General features: G+C 41.9%; 1 protein-coding gene across 1 annotated transcript in view; it reads right to left on the reverse strand.

Moving 5' to 3' along the window:
• Positions 1-22286, reverse strand: part of znf469 (zinc finger protein 469) — a 49327-nt gene that overhangs the window by 13065 nt on the left and 13976 nt on the right. The window lies entirely within an intron of this gene.

Genomic DNA, 22286 nt, shown 5'->3' on the forward strand with positions numbered 1-22286 from the left:
AATCTCTTCACCGTACCAAACTTCAAAGAGTGCAACACACCGTCAAAGAGGAAGCAGACGACAGTACAGGATGGTACAAATACAGTGCCAGTTTCTTAAGACGCTCTGCAAATGACTCACAAAGTCCTTTAGTAGAGTGACACAACATTTTAGTGTTTATGCTTTTGCTGAAGAAGACATGGATCATGGAGCAATATCTGGGATTAGTGGGTCAGGCGTTAGACATTTAATATTGGGGCACAGGGACGCTTTCGCCTTGACTCAGGCATCCCAGACACCGCCTCTCAGGTCCTGGTTTACTTTGGCCACGACCGCCGCAGCTTCTTTTTGAGGCCAGACCAGATGAAAGATCCAATTTAGCACCAAAAAGTCATTCATAGGGAACTTAATTCTGACCTACTTTTCTTTTTTTCCGTGACTATGACAAGCAGAAGCCACAGAAGAGACTATCGTCATCATTACAATTTACACAATAATACAATAGTCTAGGCACATTTTAACCTTCCCACTTCCCTTTCAAGTACTGGTTAGTAGAAATGACATTTAAATATTACTTAATGATGGTGTGGAGTAAGTAACAGACCTACATCCAGGACAGGGTGATATTTGTAAAAAGTCAGTGTGTACAATTCTGAAAATAGGCTGGAATTGTTATATGAAGGTCCTTGTTTCAAAGAAATATTGCCGACTATAAATGTCAGAATAAATCTTTGGGTTCATCTTCAATATCTAATGGACTCTTTTGGCTTCACCTTAATTGTCAAGTTTCATAAAAATCAGACAAGTCTTTTCCCCTAAAACTTGAAGATATTAGACAGCCACACACAAAAATGAATTTGAAGGATTGTTTACTTTTGCACCCAAGTCCCAATCGAGTCGTTTGATTTTGGCCGATACAGAGTCAGTATTTGCTCTCTCTCTCTGTCTCTCTCCCGCTCACTCTCGCTAAAAGACAAGATATTAAATTCAATAAACTTTGTTGTTTTTAGCAAACAACCATGACTTTGAAATTTATGGTCACTCCAGAAAAGCTGGCACAGGTGGCAAAAAAGACTGGGAAAGTTGAGGAATTCATAGCCATCAAACACCTGTTTGGAACATCCCACAGGTGAACAGGCTAACTGGGAACAGGTGGGTGCCATGTTTGGCGCTTCCTTGAATTACTCGGTCATTCACAAGCAAAGATGGGGCAAGATTCACCACTTTGTGAACAACTGCATGAGAAAATAGTAAAACAGTTTCAGGAGAATGTTGCTCAACGTACATTTGAATGGAATTTCATAATTTCATCATCCACAGTCCATTCAAACGGTTCAGAGAATCTGGAGAAATCACTGCATGTAAGAAGCAAAGATCAACACTGAATGCCTGTGACCTTCGATCTCTCAGACAGCACTGTAACTGACATCAATGTGAAAATGATTTCACCACATGGGCTCAGGAACATTTCAGAAAACCAATGTCAATCAATACAGTTTGGCGCTACATCCTTCAGCGTAAATTAAAACTCTACATAGAATCAAATGCCCCCCCAAAAAGTCATTATTTTTCTGTCAAGAACGATCAGTGGAAACTTATGTTAGCGGATCGGCACAAGTTTAAAACAAGTTTTTACACAATAAATATATGGGGACAGTTGGTCCAGCCCGTAGCAATAGATACGGTACTCATTTCCTCTTCTTCTTCTTCTTCTTCTTCTTTTTCGTTGTTTTTTTCCGAAATTGCTTTGACTGATACAATCCTAAACTTTACTTCTAAATTTCCTTGAATCATGCACTTTCCTTAGTTTATGAACAGAGGTCTTCACTCATTAAGCAGTGTCCAAGCTGCTGCAGCTCTGGTCAAAGCGCTGCCACAGACTAAAATACGGGGACTGGAGATTGGGAAGTGGAGCTGAGATGAAATGGCATATCATTTGAGGAGGTCATTCTCTGGCATAGGTTTCCGCATCCCAGCCTTTGGTAAACCTCTCAAAGGTATTTAGCACATGAGAAGGGAGGCCTGGGGCTGCAGCCCGACTGGGTTTTAGGCCTGGTTGTGAAAAGTCACATCTTCTCTGCAGCTCCGCACGATCTGAAAGCCAGAGTGTCTGCAGCTGTTTTAGCCACAGGTTGGGGAAAGTGACATGAAAAGACCTGCCAGCATTTCCATCAGCCAGTGCTTGATCCATCTCCTCAGAGTCAACAGTTACCATCATACATCATAGCCTCAATTGTATTTGCCCAGACTGCCCGTTGAGGTTCGGGCGGTGGATGAATGGCTATGGCAACAAAAAGACCAGTATGAAGAAAGTAGCACCAATGCCTCAGCTGTCAGTTTACAAAGACGGGTCATTTATTTTCCAATGAATGCTGAATACACTTCCGTCCAGACCTTTGCATTTCAATACATTCTGCGCTTGAACCACACTCATCGTAGGCTTCAATTATTTCACATACAGACCCTGCTTATCAGTCTCACTATTTTGTGACAGCTCACCTTTTTGGGCTGGTTTATCCGTTTTTATCTTGAAAGGTATGCCTTGATCTTGGGCTGTCAAAAGAGCAGTGGTAGCGCCAAAAGTGCAAGGATGGAACATATGGTGGTATCAAATTTTGCATACTGCGCTAAATTTGGGTCCAAGAGTGTTGAAGTGGGGTTTCGTGGGTCAATTAAGCTTGTGCGCGCACGCTTTCTTTCTGGAACTCAGCTCTCACATTATCAAGCCTGTTGAGCATCCCAACTGACGTCCGCACAACACCTCCAATAGGGAAGATTGATAGACACTGATGAGCACTTGGGAACAAGTATGTTTATGGTATAAGTATTTTTTGTTTTTTGGGGGGGGGGGGAGAGAAAATGGAGATTTGTTCCATTAAAGACACATGGCAAGTATTCACGTTCTCACTGAGGTGAGGAAGTGGGTAAGGGGTAGTTGAGTGAAAAATCAATTTCCTGAACGTCCTTTCCATTCGTGTCGGGGCAGAAAAAAATTTGGTGTCTGCTTGAGTGAAAATATGTTGGTTACACTGTGAAAATCTTTGTCGACTCATCATTTCAACTGTTATGAGCTATAATTGCTTTCGCAAATCCTTTTTTTCCTTGCCAATATGCCGCAGATATCTCAAACTCTCTTAGCTTAAGGGACTACAGACTCAGCATCTCTGGGCTTTGTTGATGTGTTTTCTGTAACACAAGATCATCCTAAGGTGACTCAAAGAAATGGCCGAAGCATATCATTGCTGCCAAGACAGATGACCTTAAGTGTACAGCAATTTCAAATTGAAGATAAGACATAGAAATATTTAGAACCTTGAGTAAATCGCTCTCTAAAGACTCTGAGCATAATTAGTGCCAGGGTCCGACTTTAAGCCTTTTTGGGTGGTGTTCCTGCCAGAACCAGCACTGGACCTGAATTAAAATAATACTTCCCGAAATTCATAATGATATCTGTAGGCCGACCTGTGGATGTTCAGCAGCCAAAGTGCGCGCTAGTACAGACAATCAAGCCAGCCGCTTAAAGAAACTATGCACACTCCCTACTCCTCAGTGTAGATAATATGATTTAAAATAATACTGAACAAAATTCATCATTTATGGATCGGCCTACCAGTGGATGAAGTCGAAAAGCATGTAGTTTTCAGAGCCAAAATGAAGGCAAGTACGTAGCGCCACTGAGCGATGAAGGGAGCAGCTTAAAAATAAATACCACATATATTATGCTATTGCGATTTAAAATAATACTTAATACAAAATTTCGAATTGCAGAATGTATGCAGGCCTGCCTGTGGCTGTAATAGTCAAGTGTCTAGGCCAATGGTTCTTAACCTGGGTTCGATCGAACCCTAGTGGTTCGGTGAATCGGTCTCAGGGGTTCGATGGAGCCTCTGTCATGGAGGGTAAGACACACGACTCAACATGTCAAATAGTTATAACACGCCCGCTTGGCCATCACTGGCTGCAGATGATCACATTACATTGTTTGTCCACTTAGTGCTGCGGGAAATTGACTTCACTCAGTAGTCACTGTCCTGATAGTACGTCGTACAATTAAAAAAAAAAGTATACTTATCTCTTGAAATTGTATTTACTTTTTTCTGGTTTTATATCTTGAATTTGTAAAACATATATATATATATATATATATATATATACATGTATATATACAGTATATATTTATTTTTCACGAATGTGAGCAAACATGATGATCAATTTAAGTGCCTTTAACTCATATATGGAATATTCAGTCATTCATTTATTTTCCAAACCGCTTGATCCTCACTAGGATCGCGGGGGGATGCTGGAGCCTATCCCAGCTGTCTTTGGGCAGTAGGTTGGGGACACCCTGAACCGGTTGCCAGCGCCACACATGTTCTTGGAATGTGGGAGGAAACCGGAGGACCCGGAGAAAACCCACACAAGCACGGGGAGAACATGCAAACTCCACACAGGAAGGCCGGAGCTGGAATTGAACCCGGTACCTCTGCACTGTGAAGTCGACGTGCTAAGCACTCGACTACCGGGTCGCCGATATGGAATATTAGACATTTAAAAAAGCAACTACAGTAGTTCACCAAATTTATTTATGAAATTTCTCATGAGGGCCTGGTTGGGCCTTCATAGTCACATGTTGGCAACACGGCATCGGACCAGTTTTTTTTTTCTTTAATGGAAATGAAAACCAATCACTCGTGTCAACATCAGTTTTACTAGACACTTGTGTTTCTGAGACGAGGAATGAGGTCAGCTCAGGAAAAAAGAAGCACAGCAGAGAAGGTCATTCACTTTCAGGAAAATCCCACATTGAGGTGAGTGCGATGCTCGGCAAGCTGTATAATGAGGGGGGCAGCGGGGTGCTTGGGGGGGGCGGCGGTGTGTGTGTGTGTGGGGGGGGGGGGGTGAACTGGCAGAATAAAAGCTGTGTTGCTGCTCTCATCAGGCCACTGCCGTCATGACTAGTCCAGCAGAGGGAATGTGCAGTCAGAAGGGCTGGCCCAGCGCCCATTCAGGGGCACATTGCCAAAACCTCGGTCAGCGTGCCTGCCTACTCTGTATTTTTGGAAACATCCATTATGCAAGCAATTTGCCTTTAAGATCTCTGCATTCAAAGGCTGGCGGGGAAGAAATGTCAATGATGTGAGGACAGTGCAGCAGCATGTTTTCACAGCAATGCGGCCATGGATATTAATACCCTGCGAGTGGAAGTGTGATCATGAGTGATCTGTCAGTATTCCATCACACCCCTTACTGCTCTACTTGTGATTTATGGGCTAAATCTTTGACATAGTTGAACTTATTCCATGCTGATGAGAGCTTGACAGAACACAAAGTATCAGAAATATTAGAACTCTTATTGCTGTTGAAGTTCAAATGACGTAGTGCAGTACCGAGGAGCGACTGCTATACAGTAGTGTTGCCATCGTACCTCCACCAGCCCTAACTCCACCCTTACCCCATTGCGGTTAGCTGCACGGCAGGGACGACGTAAATGTGTGTGTGTGTGTGTATAAAGGGACATTGGTGTGTAATTCCAGAGGCTCCCTTGACCACCTCCCTCGTTTTCCCCCCTTCCGCAGACGAGTTTTATTTATTTATTTTTGCAAACCAGTGGATTCTGTTTCCATATTGCTAACCACAACATTCCACAAACATGATGGAATCTTTGTTAAAAGTCATTTTCTTTCCTCTTTTTGACATAATTTCCCTTGTGTCTGCGTGCTTATGGAACGTTACTTGCATGGCAGTTCCATAAAAACAGGTATACTATTGGACTGATCATAAAACAAGACTGCGAAAGGGGCATGACTGCAGTGGAACTGCAAGTGAGAAAATCTAGCCTGACTCTTACAGCTAAGCAAGTCAAGCTTATCTTTAATTGGCAAATTCCTTCATTCAGGTTTTATTTCGTCCACCTTCCTTCTTTTGGCATATCAATATTTGCTTGTCCCCACTTTAGCCAGGGGCAAAAGTATTTGGTTCCCTCGCAAAACAAGTTTTATTAAAAGAAAGAGATACTTTGAGATTGAATAAGTATAGGATTAGCTTAATTGTCACAGGTATGTCTGGGGCAACACTCCTGAATTTCAATAGCCGAAGAATTAACCAGGTACTTTTTAGAATTACAACACGCGGGGAAGACGGAAACAAATAATATAGCTGCATAACTCACGAGTGTTTAGGCAACCCAAACAATGAAAATAGGACCTTGGGGTGGTCCCGACTGGACTTGAACGTGGCAGATGGACCCCACAAATCCAAACAGAAACGGGGAGAGGAAATATAGCCGCACACAAGGGTCTCACCCACACACAGCAAAGAAGTCATCAATCATCACTTTTAGTCCATTACGAATAGCAAAACAAACGGATATGAAAATACAGACAGATGAGAGAGTTACTTATGGGTATTTCTTTTTTTTTTGATAAATGTAATTTCAGTATTGTTGTACCTCATTCCATGGCTTCAGACAAGCTAATTTTGGAACATTCTACACACACTCCTCCCCAAAAATACTGTAGTGAGGCCAATTTTGTTCCCCCTGTCGAATGAAAACATCTGACATGAAAGGATGAATATACTGTAACACAGTTTAGCTTCATTTCCTGGTATTTACAGTGTTGCTGTAGCCTGCAGAGTTTTTCTGCTCAACAAACATTATGGTCCCCTCTCTCCAAAATAAGCCATGCAAGCCCAAGAGAACCTCCCCTTTCACAGGTGTGGTTATATTTGGGGGATCATAAGAAAGAAAAGATCTGTTGTCCAAGCTTTAGCCTTTCCATCACATTAGTAACGGTAACCCCATTTTCTCATCGGTCTGTAAATCTTTGTCGCTGACATTTTGAGTCGCGCCTCTGTACTTTGAGGCACATTCCAGCTTGGCCTGACTTGATCAGGATACCTTCACCCCTACCCTCTGGAGGTTGTTGCTGATGTCACTGATAGTTATTTTTCAGACAGCTTTACAGCTCTCACAAGGTTTCATTAACTGCTGCTCATTTCCTTGATCTACTCAATGTATGTCTCTAATTTAGTAGATCAATTCTTCTTTTCTCTTCTCCTGGAAATTGCACATTGTTATTTTGGCTATGGTCTGTCTATATGCGTGTAGTAGCTCAGATAACTTTTCTTATCTTCGCTCAGCTTCATTCACAATTGCTTGTTTTTCGCAAATAGTCGGTTCTCTGTTTTTCACGACAGTTAGACGTCTAATGAGTATACTCCAAATGTAGACTTCACGGGCAAAAACACATCTGAAATCAAGCACCAATGTTATCACAGTTTAAAAAAAAGAATGATGAAAGCATTATGAAAATGGTACGTAATTAGCGGTAATTTTTCTGTGAAAATTTTGAGTAATTCGAATTGCGCGTCTAAAGGGCTAAGAGCGTTCATAATTTGTGGATCCTCTTTCTCTCTCTCTCTGTCTGTCTCTCTCTGTCTGTCTGTCTGTCTCTCTCTGTCTGTCTCTCTCTCTCTCTCTCTCTGTCTCTCTCACACACGCACACACACACACACACACACACACACACACACACACACACACACACACACACACACACACACACACACACACATGTAATGTGGATTGGATTGGATAAACTTTATTGTCAAATGTACTGTATGTGTAACATACAGCACAGATGAAATTTCTTCCCTCTCAACATAAAACAAGAGGAGCCGCTGCGGGTGTCCGCGCCACCATCAAAAGAAAAGTTAACAAAAAAATGACAAAATAATACAAAACAACACATGAGACACAGACAATCGTGCACTCTTCACCACTTTCCTGCATACACTTTGTTGTCTGAAGCAGTTATAGATGAAAGAGGAGCAAATCAAAGTGTCCTTTTCACCAGTGGATCAAAAATATATATACATATATGTGTGTAGAGTGAGAGAGATTGGACAAATGCTGCTTGAGAACTCTTTTTGAGAACTCTTTGCCTGCATGAACAACCTGCTGCCACAACTCTCACAGAATATTTTACTGTTGGCTTTTGGCTCCTGCTCCACTTGAGCGCAAGATATATGTCGTAATATCTGAGTATTTTTAAGACAGACATACAATATCCACACAGGTACAGATATCGGTACTTTTGCATCCCTCACATACACGAAATATTCTTTATATTCTCAACTATATTTTACAGTGACTTTTTTTTTAATGTGCGAAAAATCTAAAGGCAGCAGGCAGCAGGCAGCATGTAGGTGAAAGTCCAAAGAGGGGATTTAAGCTTGCAGGGGCAAAGTTACAGTGTGAGAGCCTCTGTTGCCAGAGGGCACCTTTCTTATTGACCTGTCAGCCTCCTACCATGAATCAGTGAACAAACTCATTTAAGGCAAGCGTGCACAGGCAAGCAGGAATGGATCCTCATGTCACTAATAACACCTGTTTGACAAAAGTCCATTCATCCAGTAATATGTCATCCAACACAAACAATTCAGCATATCTGGCCAAAATCTCAATGATTTTTCCATGCCTTGCAGTCACAGTCCATGTTGTGAGTAGGAAATGTTTTCATACAATTTCTCATCATCACGATCACACCATTTTTTGGATGATATATTTTCTTAGAAACTCACAATAAGCAATAGTATCAATAATGTTTTGTTAATGCCACTGATATAATGATATTAGAGCATAATAGTTGAAAAAAACTTATTCTCACGAGGGTCGTGGGCGTGCTGGATCCTATCTTAGCTGTCTTCAGGCAGCAGGTGGGGGTACACCCTTAACTGGTTGCCAGACAATTGCAGGGCACCCAGAGATGAACAACCATCTGCGCTCACACTCGCAATTAGGGACAATTTAAGGTGTTGAATCTGCCCGTCATGCATGTTTTTGGAACGTGGGAGGAAATGAGTACCCGGAGAAAATCCACACAGGCATGGGGAGAACATGCAAATGCCACACAGGAAGACCGGAACCAGAATCGAACCCTGCACCTTGGCACTGTGAGGCCGACGTGCTAACCATTTTCCACCGTGCTGCCTTAACTAAAGATTGGCAAAACACTGACATTGAAATGTAGAGCAAGAAATACAATATATTGATAAAAATATATAACTAAAACAAGCTCCGTTCACAAAAAGTCCATGAAAACAAATATTACCACAAAACATACAAACTACACATCTGTCGTGGCAGAGTAAATAAATGAGATGTCTTTAAACTCCTTCAGAGTGATCTCTGTCACCTGGTTGTATAAGGATGGAATGACTGCTTGGGAAATGTCAGTTTTTACACAATTTTTACTGCCAAATCAAAGTTTGCAGCTTTTCTTTAAACACGGGTTTCTCAAACCTTTTGAATGGCTGCATTTCTTCCGCCTAAAGGAGAGTAACGCTATCAGCATATCATTTGCAAGTTGTCGGGAAATGGCCAGACCACCATGCTTTTTCTGTTACCAGCTGAAGAAACTGGGTTGGAACTTGGATGGTTGTTTTGCATGGACTTTGAGGTTTGTTGTGTTGCAACTTTCTTCATACAAATGCGTCATACGCAATTGCACGTTCATCTGGCTTAAATCCAAAAAAAATCCCACATGCTGCTGCATTAAGGTTTGGAACCAATTCCAAATATGCTGCTCAACTTTCTGTGATTATCTAACTACCGCAGTAGGAAAACTTTGCTTTGAATATGTTAATTCTCACTGCTTCAACCCACACTGGCGAGCAACTGACAGGAGACGGAACAACACCGCTCAACTGATTGTTGACAACATATGTTAACAAAGACGCATGTAAATGGAAATGTTTCGAGTCTGGAAAAAAAAAATTCTTGTGTCCAATTTATTTGTCAAATGATAAGTTGATAGTAATTTTTGTGACAGGCCTAAGCATCTGAACAAAGAATTTCATGTGCTTAGCTTGAATTAAAAAAAAATAAAAATACAATGGCACTCGTTAGACAATTTCCAACCCTTAATATAAACAGTCCTAAATGTGAGGAGCACAAAGCATCCTGGTGCAATTAATGTCTGCACGACAAATATGTGAGAAGACTGGTCTTTGATTCTTATGACTTTGAAGTGGCTTTTGGAAAGCTGAGCCATGGCTGACATCCATCTGAGAATGTTTGTTTGGTCTAAAAACTCAACCCACCTCCAGGTCACACTCACTCGTTTTGACCTCCAGGTAAGGCCTACAGTTTAGTCGTAGGACTGGGGAGACATTTGCGTTTCATCACTTTCCCCAAATATAATGGCCTAAGTCATATTTTGACCCTCTCTCTCTCTCTCTCTGTCGCTCTCTCTCTCTCTCTCTATATATATATATATATATACTCTATATATATGTGTGTATATATATATATATATATATATATATATATGTGTGTGTGTATATATATATATACACACACACACACACACACACACACACACACACACACACACACACACACACACACACACACACACACACACAGTATCATGGGCATGCTGGAGCCTATCCCAGCTGTCTTTGTCGGGTTGCCAGCCAACTGCAAGCCACACATTGACAAACAACCATGTGTGCTCACAATCACACCTTGGGACAATTTAGAGTGTTCCATTAGCCCGCCATGCATGTGTTTGGAACTTGGGAGGAAACCGGAGTACCCGGAGAAAACCTGCGCAGCCACGGGAAGAACATGCCAACTCTACACAGGAAGGCTGGAGCCGGAATCGAATCATGCACCTCTGCACTGTGAGGATAGGTGTCCTAACTAGTCGACCACCGTGCCGCTCTGGAATGAAGTTATTAAGAAGTATAATACAATCAATTTTTGGTTCAGTTTTTTTGTGTTTTCTGGGAAAAAACCCCCCAAAACTTATTTTAGGATTTTCAAAGGACATTCAAGTTCCAACATGTGGTAGAATAAGGGAGCAGAGTACTTGTCGGCCAACAGTACTATCTGTAAATGAAACTTTAATCTACAATCATGTCAGCAATTGGGAGAAAATCCCATTTTACAAGCAGACATTTGAGTACATGCGTGCACGCAACTGCGTAATACTCTGCACCCTGTATTATTAGACTACATGTCTGCATGAGTTGCAGTCAATGAGACTGCAAAGGATTGTCTGAATGTGGTAAAGCAGTGCTTAACTGTATGCTTTTACAAATCTTGTATTATGTATAAAGGTTTACAATGTTTGCAATATCAGGTTTTGCAAAAAGCACATAGAAGCACTTCGCTTCAATTTGGCATTGCGTGCCAAGGACGGAAAGGCAGGTAGGATTAGTGTAGTACAGGAAACAAAAACATCAGCCCTATACAACACACACTGGCAAACTCAAGGGAAGGAATTTATGTTTTATAAGTGCAGGCCTTTCAGATTGGGTGGGTTGAGCATCGTGGAAAGGTTAGCAGTGTATGACTTGATACTTTTCTCTTGCTTTCCAAATCAATTCAATTTACACCAAAACAAAAACTCTCGGATGGCCAATGGTAAAGTGGGAATTCCAGGCACAGTCTGCAATGTGAGTCAGAAGCAGAATTTTCCACATTCACTCCGACTGACTCCTTTTTTTCATAGTCCGGCGAAATGTCCAAATGACCTAATTACAACTCAGGGTTTCCTAAGTAGCCCATGTCAATGAATGACAAGATATTCAGAATGTCCATCGTCACAAAACAGTAGCGCTACTTTTGAGGCAATGAATCATGCTTCTCTTCATCTGGGAGAGTGAACTCAAGAGTTGTCCAGATGACTTTTTCTGATGCATCAAGCCTTTTTTCCCCCCACAAAGTTTTCCATTGCTTCAAGATGAATTATGAGTTCGTAACCAAAGAGATCCTTTCTTCACACACTTACATTCAACAAAGCAGGATGAAATTAAGATGTTTATATATACAGTATATATATATATATATATATAGGGGGGGGTGGAAGGTAAAGGTGACAGTCGTGCCTGTGGTGGTCGGAGCACTCGGGGCAGTGACCCCCAAACTAGATGAGTGGTTGCAACAGATCCCGGGAACAACATCGGACATCTCAGTCCAGAAATGTGCAGTGCTGGGAACAGCAAGGATACTGCGCAGAACCCTCAAGCTTCCTGGCCTCTGGTAGAAGACCCGAGCTGAATGAGGGATGGACACCACCCGAGGGGGGGTGAGACGAGGAATATATATATATATATATATATATATATATATATATATTTTTTTTTTTATGTGTCCTTTCAGTCCAGTGTGGAAGTCACCAATAGAGCTCTATTGGCATACAAAAGAATCGGGACTCATTTTATTTATTTGAAAATAAAGTGATGACACTATAGTTGGAATTCATTACAAAACATTTTTTCACATGCACATGATGCCCTGAGCCTTTTCCCAAACGGGACCTCTCATTAACTTTTAACTGATGACATCTGCTGTAAAGTATGTTGCAATAACATAAATCTTACCGCAATCTAAAACAGTAATATTGCCATTTCGCCAAACTATCCGTGCCTCCATTTTCTATTCCTGTTCTTGTCATCAAGGGGCCCAGACTTCAAAAGGTGGAAACAAAACCAAATGAGGAAGACAAAAAGCACACGAGGAAACAAAACAATGAAACAATAGCAAATGTCATCTCAACAAAAACAGAATCACGACACCTGTCATGAGGAACCAAGGGGCATAAAAGATGGCCTTGACTCATCCACACCATTCCATTGTTCTCTTTCAGAACAGCAACACTTTGACAGCCCACTAAGTAATCCTTGAAAACAGTGACATTGGATGTGTTCAAACAAAGGTGTCATTTCATACAAACATTTTAGTCGGATGCGAAATGTACCTTTCTTTTTGACAATGACTTACAAATATTCCTGAAGTGATGAAAGACATTCCTGTTGGTTTAAGCTAAGTGCTCTGTCAGTGGGTCACCTTTGGAGCTATTTGCAGATGCGAAAACTACCTATAAATACAGAGCAGGGGTTGTGACCTTTGGCAATTACATGATCCTAAAATTTTACGGATTCACAGACAACAGTTGTGTCGCTTGAGAAATTAAAGTCGTTGCCAGAGAGCTGGGGTTCAAGAGACACAGATGCGGACACATTGCAGACCTTCTACAATTAAACATTTCAAAATCTTCCTCTGTGTGCCATGAAAAATGAACCTTGGCAACTGTAGCACGATTCATCGTTTTTGATACCATTCATCAAGTTGATGTTCCTATCACTGCTTAGCTATCAATCAACTTCACAGACAGCAATCTGGGCCAGTCAGAGCAAATTTTGGCAAATAACCCACTTGTGGATCTGGTAAGAATTTTCTTCTTTTTCCCCAATAGTTGTGAATGCTTGCCGGCCAAATATGCACTTTGCCTTGCACATCGGCACCACTCTGCGACATCCACTCTTCTCGTTTTGTATCTTTCATGCTCTCTCTTCCTTTTGTCCACAGTGGGTGTGGCCACTGTCGGGATATGGCAGTGACAGGAGGACTACCTGAAGTGTCCCCGTGCATAATAGGACCAAGAGGACTGCTTTTGAAAAGGGGCTCTGTGCAGCATCTGCAGATCGCCTTACACAACCGCTTCCTGCTTCCGAACCACTCCTCACAGGCAGCACTGTGGCAAGTCCGAAAAAAAAGCACAAACAGAGGGGTTCAGTCCACTGAAGGGCTGAGCACAGGACTCTATTCATTTTTATCCGAATGCTCCTCCCTGCTTCTCTCCTAAGCATACCCGAGGATAGCTTTATTTTAAAAATTTACAAATATTCCCCTCTCTGAGGAATTGACGTAAACTTTGCTCGTGTTCCTCTTTTCACTGGTGCCTGACAGACCAACTGTGTTTGTGCCACCCTGGTACTTAAGAGGTAAAAGCAAGTTGGTGTCAAGTATTTGCATCAGATAAAGGCACACCTCTGGCATCGGTCTTGGTACATAAGAAGGCAAGGCATGGAGCAAATGTCATACTTTAATGGACACCTTGAGACCAGTTGCAATAGTTTTTACACTGAGACTTTAGAAACAAAAGAAACATGTAGCTTGTTCTGGAAGAAGCGACATTTGCATGTAGGATCCCGCTAAAGTTTGGGTGCGGAGTTGAAAATGAGGAGGAGAAGGCTGAGACTTGTGTGTTTCACATCTATGCCTGGAATGCTCACTTTTTGTCCCACAGCACAAGGCAGCAGTGGGAGGGGCTACAGTTAAGGGATAGTGGGCTCTTGCTGAGTTGGTCTCTACATGTAAGAGACCCAATGAGAGCACAGACGGCAGGGGCATTTAAGATTCCGGGGGAAATGTCAAAGTGGGCAAATCGCTCTTTAAATAAATATACCTGGGACATTAATGATGAGTCTGTCACTGGCCTGGATGTTATTGCTTTGCCCTTTGCATACTGCCAGGGGAGGGTCAACAGCTTCAAGCTGTTTTGACTACTGTCCTTGTCGTTCCTACCTTCGGCCGTTGGACACTGCATGTTTTTCTACTTAAAACGCATTAAAACAGCACCTGATACATCCATGCCTACCAGGGGGATAAAAAAACATTTCGTCCTGCCGGCGTCTTGTGCTTCCCCGTTGGATGTCAGCCTTAGATGAGGGTATGAAGAATGACGCTCTGTAAGGCCACTGCAAGAAGTCATTCATGCTGCCGGCTGAGCCACAGAGAGAGTGTGAAGCACTGACCAATAGCGGTTAGAACAGAACTAGTACTGATGCCGTCCCTGCTGTCCCAACACGAAACAACCCGGGTATTGATGTAATCCCAAGTAGACAGGAGAGCACCGCAGGGACAACGTGTCCACTGATTCACCTGGTCCCACCAAAACGGAAAAAATTGACAGTGATTCAGCCATAACGTTCTTCGGAATGTTCCTGTACATTGGCTCAGTTAACTCATGAGATGGGACAACACAAGACACAACTCTCCCCAATAAACAATCATTTCTTTTTACTACTCAACACACTGATTAAATGATTACAAGATCAATTCCTGTCATTAATAATCTCCACCAAGCAAGACTAGTGGTCGTTGTTTTTATGCAAAATAAAAATATTTCCATAGCCAAGCAGCTGACACAAGGTGAAGGAACCAAGGTTTTCCACTCAAAGACACTCAGGCTGAAGCTGCAGATCTGTATACAAACCCAATTTCGATAAATTTGGGATGTGTTAAACATGAATTTATACAGGATACATTGATTTGAAAATCAATATTTGCAAATCTATATTTAATTGCATATAATTACAAAGACAAGATGCACCTATTTGGAACATCCCATCAGTGAAGAGGCTAATCGGGAAGTGGTGGGTGAAATGTTTGGGTGTAAAAGGAGCTTCCCTAAATTGCTCAGGTACTTCACAAGCAAGCTGAAGCAAGGGTTACCTCTTTGTAAATAACTGCATGAGAAAAGGACAATGTTCCTCACTGTACAACTGTAAGGAATTTAGGGATTTCATTATCTATGGTCCATAATATCATCAAAAGATCCAGAGAATCTGGAGAATTAACTGCATCTCAGCAGCAAGGCTAAAAACCAACATTGAATGCCTGTGACCTTTAAACCCTTAGGTGGCACTGTATCAAAAACCGACATCAATATGGAACGGAAATCACCGCCTGGGCTCAGGAACACTTTAGAAAAAAAACACTATCAGTAAATGCAGCTAAGCATTCCACCACTAAGTGCAAGTTAAAACTCTACTATGCAAAGCAAAAGCCATCTATCAACAACACCCCGAAATGTCGCCGGCTTCTCTCGGCCTGAGCTCATTTAAGATGGGCTGATGCAAAGTGAAAAAGTGTTCTGTGGTCTGACGAGTCCACATTTCAAATCGTTTTTGGAAATTGTGGATGCCATGTCCTCTGGGCCAAAGAGGAAATGATCCGGACTGTTATGGACACAAACTTCAAAAGTCAGCATCTGTGATGGTACGGGGCTGTGTTCGTGCCAATGGAATGGGTAACTTACACATTGGTGAAGGCACCATTAATGCTGGAAGGTACAGTACATATGGGTTTTGGAGAAACATATCCTGCCATCCAAGCAACATCTTTTTCATGGACGCCCCTGCTTTTTTCAGCAAGACAAAGCACATTCTGCACGTGTTACAACAGCATTGCTTTGTAGCAATTGAGTGCGGGTAAAAGACTGGCCTGCCTTGTCTCCTATTGAAAATGTGTGGAGACCCCCGACTTAAACTGTACATCAAGCAAGAACGGGAAAGAATTCCACTTACAAAGATTCAACTATTAGCCTCCAAAATGTTTATTGAATGTCGTTAAAAGAAAAGGTGATGTAACGCAGTGGTAAATATGACCCTGTCCCAGCTTTTCTGGAACGTGGTGCAGCCATAAAATTCAAGGTTAATGATTATCTGCTAAAACAATCTGTTTTACCATTAAATATCCTTTATTTGGAGTGCATTTAATTAAATATAAGCTGAACATGATTTGCAAATTGTGTTTTTATTTATGTTTAACACAATGTCCCAACTTCATTGGAATTGGGCATGTCAGGAGTGATTTCTGTACATCAAATTTTGGTAAAATGTGTCAAAAATAGGCACCATTGTGTGTGTGTGTGTATGTGTGTGTGTGTGTGCGTGCGTGCGTGCGTGCGTGTGTGTGTGTGTGTGTGTGTGTCTGAGGTGGGAAGCAGGGCCAAGCCAAAGAGTGACCCGTTTATTTTGGATTATTCATCTAGAAACACAATTTAAGGAAATTGCAACCATCCAAGAGCACTTCACTTATAAAGATAACAGCATTTCCTTCCTGGGATTTTATGCACTCAGACTGCACGCAGGATGAATAACTAGAGTGTATACGCAATATATAAGCAATATGTAAAAGTTGACGCCTTTACGAAATCACATCTCTCTGACACGATGTACGAGCTGGAATATCAGACTTAGTGTATCCACATCAATTGCATCCTCTTCAGAATGTACCACAGCAATGTGCACAAGCTGGACTCCATCTCAAAACACATGAATTATACTTTACTTCCGTCTTTCCTATTTTTACAGCTGCTTGTCAAATAGAGCTGCTGAAAATGTTTTTCTCCTCTGTGACAGAGAAATAAATCCACAGGATTCAAGACTTCCTCCCTCTCTGCATTAACAATCACTAATCATTCTCCCCTATGACTCTCAAATGCATACGAGCTTTTCCAAAACATGTATGTGTACATAGTGTCGGTTAATTTTTAAAATCCATCAAGTGAATAATGTAAATGTATGACTCCTGAAGAATGTGCAACTTGATAGGGGACTACTCTAACTGTTGGCTTGGATTGGGCAGCATGACTGTGAGTCATCAAGGCTTGTTGAACTGTATGATTGTATCGCTCCCAATGGGCAACAAAAATTAAATAACGATTGTTATTTACGGTATGCTACTGACTTCCCAGTTACTGTACATACACCACACTGTGAAGTCTAGCAGCCCTTAGGGAGTTCAACCATTTTCTTTGGGAAAAATATGGCTATGAGGTCATCATGTGGGATATACACAAGACCTCGTAATATCTTATGAGGCCTCTGCAAATCTCACAAGACTATGACATGTATTGTCAGATTTCAGCTCAGTGAGCAGCTAAAGGATTCATTACAAATGTGTTTTGCTTGTACTTTGGTCTGCAACAACACTGATGGCGAAGAGGAAACGTAACGATGAATACTGATTTCTTTCTTTTTACTATTTTATCTACCTTATTTTCTGTCAAATTATTACTGTATATGTTTTATGTTCAATAAACAACAACAACAACAATGACTGTACAAGTGGAAAAGCAGTACACATTGGTTTCCCTGGTTGGTTGCTAAAATATGGAAACAAAAAGTTGACTTCAATAAAGGATTCGCTTATTTTGTATTTGTATTTTGTATTCTAAATGCAATAAGACGGCAGGTTGGCCATTGTCCTACAGCAAATAGTGGGGTCAAACTATTTATGCATCATCAAGGATTTTAATCAGCACCGATAATGATCATGAGCAGCTCAGATGAAGAAAACGTGTGGCTGGGATCGGTCACAGTCCATTAAGTCGGAGACAGAGGGACAAACTATAGGGTCAAAAAGCCCATCCGAGATTTTTACCTCTTAGCACAGCATAACTGTACAAATACAGGCTTCAAATATATTTATAATCATCTGCCATTTGGCCTAAATGCCCTGACTTCAACTTGGCCACACCAGCATCATATGCCTCATTTATAATGGCAAAGCCTCAGTCTCCAGGCATGCAGGAAATCTCATGACCATGTCAGGACAACCGGTCATTAATACACACCCAAATTTTGGTAAAATATGTCCAAAATAGGTACCATTGTGTGTGTGTGTGTGTGTGTGTATCCATCCATCCATCCATTTCCTAACCCACTTATCCTCACAAGGGTGCTGGAGCCTATCCCAGCTGTCTTAAGGCAGTAGGCAGGGTACACCCTGAACACTAGTTGCCAGCCAATTGCACATCTATCTATCTATCTATCTATCTATCTATCTATCTATCTATCTATCTATCTATCTATCTATCTATCTATCTATCTATCTATCTATATCTATATATATATAGATATAGATAGATGGATAGATAGATAGATAGATAGATAGAGATAGAGAGAGAGAGAGCATATGGAGGAGTGTAATCTTACATCTCTTGAGCTGTGACAAACGTGGACACCAAGATACAGTCCATCAAATACGTTTCCACAAAATAAAGATCAAGTTTACACTTTGACAGTTTATGTGGGGGAGTATATGCACGCAACAGTTCTTGGAAAAGAATAACACACGAACATATTCCCATCTGATTGGTGTATTGTCTTCAGAGCGTCGCGGCTCTGCAACCCTCATCTAGCTCACTATCATGCACACATGCAGAAAGAGAAGCCGAAAGCAATTCAAATGATTTATACGCTCATAAAGTTTTGGGAACATTTTCAAATGTTAAAAGCTTTGTCCAACCAAAGAAAGCAAACTCTCAAATAGAAGAGTCGAGGCAAGTGGAATTAATGGCATATCTACCAAAGGCTGTGCTCTCAACTGAATCTAGAATGTCCAGCTATATTATTGTAGATGATCCTCCACACCAGAGACACATCAACTGCCATCAAGTATGTCTACAGTAAACCTACTCGTATTTGTTGGGAGTCTCAAGGGCTCTCCCCAACCTCAATGGATAAGTGAGACAACGCCCAGCTGATGCTCCAGTCTCGTAACGGTCAGGGGGTTGCATGGAGTACACGCTTGTGAAGTTAAAGGTGCTTCTGTGTGGGAAAAAAAAGGGACCGTGCAACCTCTTCATCTTGACTTTAACTGTTAATAAGCAACGTTAGGCAACTGCAATGCCGAAATTGTGAACTTTATAGCCAAGTGGTCTTTAAATCATCAGGGAATCTCCACGGCATATGTAATTTGCTGGCAATCATAGAGTGAGCGTAAGAAGAAAGACCAGAGAGGTTGCGGATGCATGTGAGTTATGGTTTGGCTGCAGAAAGCCAGCGTTTTAGCAAGACCTTTGAAATGAAACAAGCTAAGAGTCAGCAGGTTCGAGCCACAGGTCAAAGGGACGGTCGAGTTGGTTGACCATAACGTTGAGCACAGTGAATCCACCTGTTGGGCGTCTTTGCCCGATGGGCTCCAAATTGTTCAGAAAAACCACAAGTCTGCAGCTGAGAGGATTGTCCCAACCTTGAGCAGATGGGTGTCTAGAACAAAGACTGTTTTAGTTTCCAGTGGAAATCTAAACGTTTCAGAGACAGCGCGGCATATTTTTAGAATGCAGAGCCATCTTTATTCAACGTTTCTCATCACGATTCACCAAATGCCAGTCCCCTTAAAAACAAACCATCTCTGTCCCGTTCCATTCATTTTCCTGAAAGTCAGGGGAAAAGAACACAAAGATGACACATCAGACTGGGTGGCTGTCTGACCTGGTACAGTAGCAAGCTGTGACTCAGAGTGGAAGCTCAGAGGCAGGAAGCAAGGAAACATTTAAAGAATGGGTGACGGTATGGGCTGTGTGATTCACTATTTACGCGGTGAACCTCTAAAAGGAGCATGCCACCGGGCCCTATAAAGACTCATCTGTTACTCTACATTACCAAGCTTTAAGAGCTTTTATTGCGCGGAGTAGACCCACAAAATCTCCGGGCCAAATGGGTCTGTAATGGTGCGCACAGAGCCACACTAGCTGACATGGGCATGGGAAAGAGGGAAAACGCTGAAAATCCACTCAGCAGTCTTCTCAAACTCATTCTCACGGTCTTAAAAGATTCACCAACCTTCCTTGCATCACTCCCTTCTTCGCTCTCGACACTGATTCAGCCTTGCCACTTTGAACTCAGTTTTCCACTTGAATCCCTCCCTCTTTCTTGTCCCTTTTTTTCACCGTCTCCAGCACAGACGCGCGCTCTCTTTGAAACAGATTCTCTTAATAAGCCTGGCCCAGTGGGCAGTTGGCAGGAAAGTGAGGTTATTTTTAGATTGCGCACGGATATAAAGTGGAACTTTTTCTTCATTCTTGTAAGGCGTCTTCTTTCTTCAGTTCCAGAGTTCAGCATCTCTGTGGGGGATCTCGTTTTACCTCCCCCACAAGCGCTCTTCTCATCTACTCCGCTAGACTAATCTCAGCCCCTACCACCAACAGTCATTCTTTCCAAACACTGACATCATTCGAAAGACCAAACTTCTTCCTCCGCTTGTGGGGGCTGCTCACTTCCGTCTGAACAACAAAAAATGGGTTAGTCTGAGATACTGACCCCCCCCCCCCCCCCCCAAAAGTGAAATAACACAAGCTGTGAGAAAACATCCAGCTGTTTAATACTCCTATACCTCAATACACAGTGGAGCTCTCCTCACATCACTTCTTTCTCCGACATACTGCTGCGATGCTTTCCTTCCCCGACTATTAGGATCACCTCAATCTCTGCCCTGAACTTTTCAAATGAAAGTGGCAGTCATGGTCCACTGGTTTTACTGGGCCTACTCTCAGTGACCCAAGGCCAGGTTGAAGGGGGGGGGGGGGGGGACACCATTCTTGTTACATTCGCAATACATGGCTCCACCCATTTGCACATATGTTGTCTTTTATTACCTCTGCCATGTAAGAAAGCACCAGGCAAGAGGTACTGATTTGATGGCCATTGGTGAGGTTCGTAGAAGAACAAAAACAATTTCCACTAAACCTTGAGATGAGATTGGGAAAGTGACAGAGACCAGCCTGGGGCATCTCCAATATAAGTCCAAGGGGAAAAGCTTCAGTTGTTCCGAAAAAGCTCGGTAAGCAGCAAAGAGGATAGAATTCCACTCAAGGTCGATTGTGAATTTCATGGTGAATTTATAACATTTTCTGACTCTTTTTTAAAAATAATAATTGTAAAATACTGTTAACCCTCCTGTTGTCCTCATTTCCTGTACACACCCTGTGTCCTCCGGGTCAAAATGACCCATCTTCACTAAACCCCCCAAATCAGCAGCTAAATTGAATTTTAAACACCAAATGTCATATTACTTGAAGAAACAACTTGTCCTTCACCACATTATGTGTGATATAGTTCTCCCTCTTCACTTGGATTTCTATAGCTTAAGAAAAGGAAAAAATGTGCGAGAATGAGTTATGGATGCATTTGTATTCATTCCAATGACTAAAGTTTCTTTCTTTTTTTTCCTCCAGTAAACTATTTAGGACAATACAATACAAGACAAAAATATGAAAAATAATATAACCCATTCAACTAATTAGCACATGTAGCGCAGTATGCAAGTGCACAGCCTTTGTAGATATATTTCTTTCACCTATAGCACACAGTATGTGTTTTACAGTCCTTCTTTTGAGGGCAGAACTGGCATTTCTTCTTCTTACTTGCCCTCGCTGGGGAAGTGGCTGTGGAAGGTGCTCCTGTACGTTTTGTTCTGCATGCCTGCCTTGTTGGTTGTATGCTGCTGAGGACCGTGTTATTTTGCCATTTTTTGAAAGGAAAGTCTCTCTTTCAGCTTCAGGGATTTCTTCTTGTTCTGAAGATAATTCATCATACTCTGGGTTATATTCCTCCCCATCTTCTTCTGATACATCCTCTACTTGCTCTTCTGAATCAGTTGTCTTGCTGGACAGCAGAAAAAATCAGCTCTAGAGCCTCTTGAATGTCATAACACACACTCATGGCGTCAGCACAGAGAGAATTCGGAGTCCTGTCCTCTGTAGCACCTTTATAACCCCTTGAAATCCCCAAAAAATAGTTCTGCCATCTTCGAGAACGCCACCTATCAACGCCACGTGTTCTACTAATTGATCTGAGACACAACTAAAACATTGAAACAGTCTATGGTGTGTAAATAACTTGGTGACCTTGATTTCAACCCTATTTGCCTCATGGGTCAT

Source organism: Hippocampus guttulatus, chromosome 4, assembly GCF_054856545.1.
Source record: "Hippocampus guttulatus isolate MCC_2025c chromosome 4, RoL_Hgut_1.0, whole genome shotgun sequence".
Lineage (NCBI taxonomy): Eukaryota > Metazoa > Chordata > Actinopteri > Syngnathiformes > Syngnathidae > Hippocampus > Hippocampus guttulatus.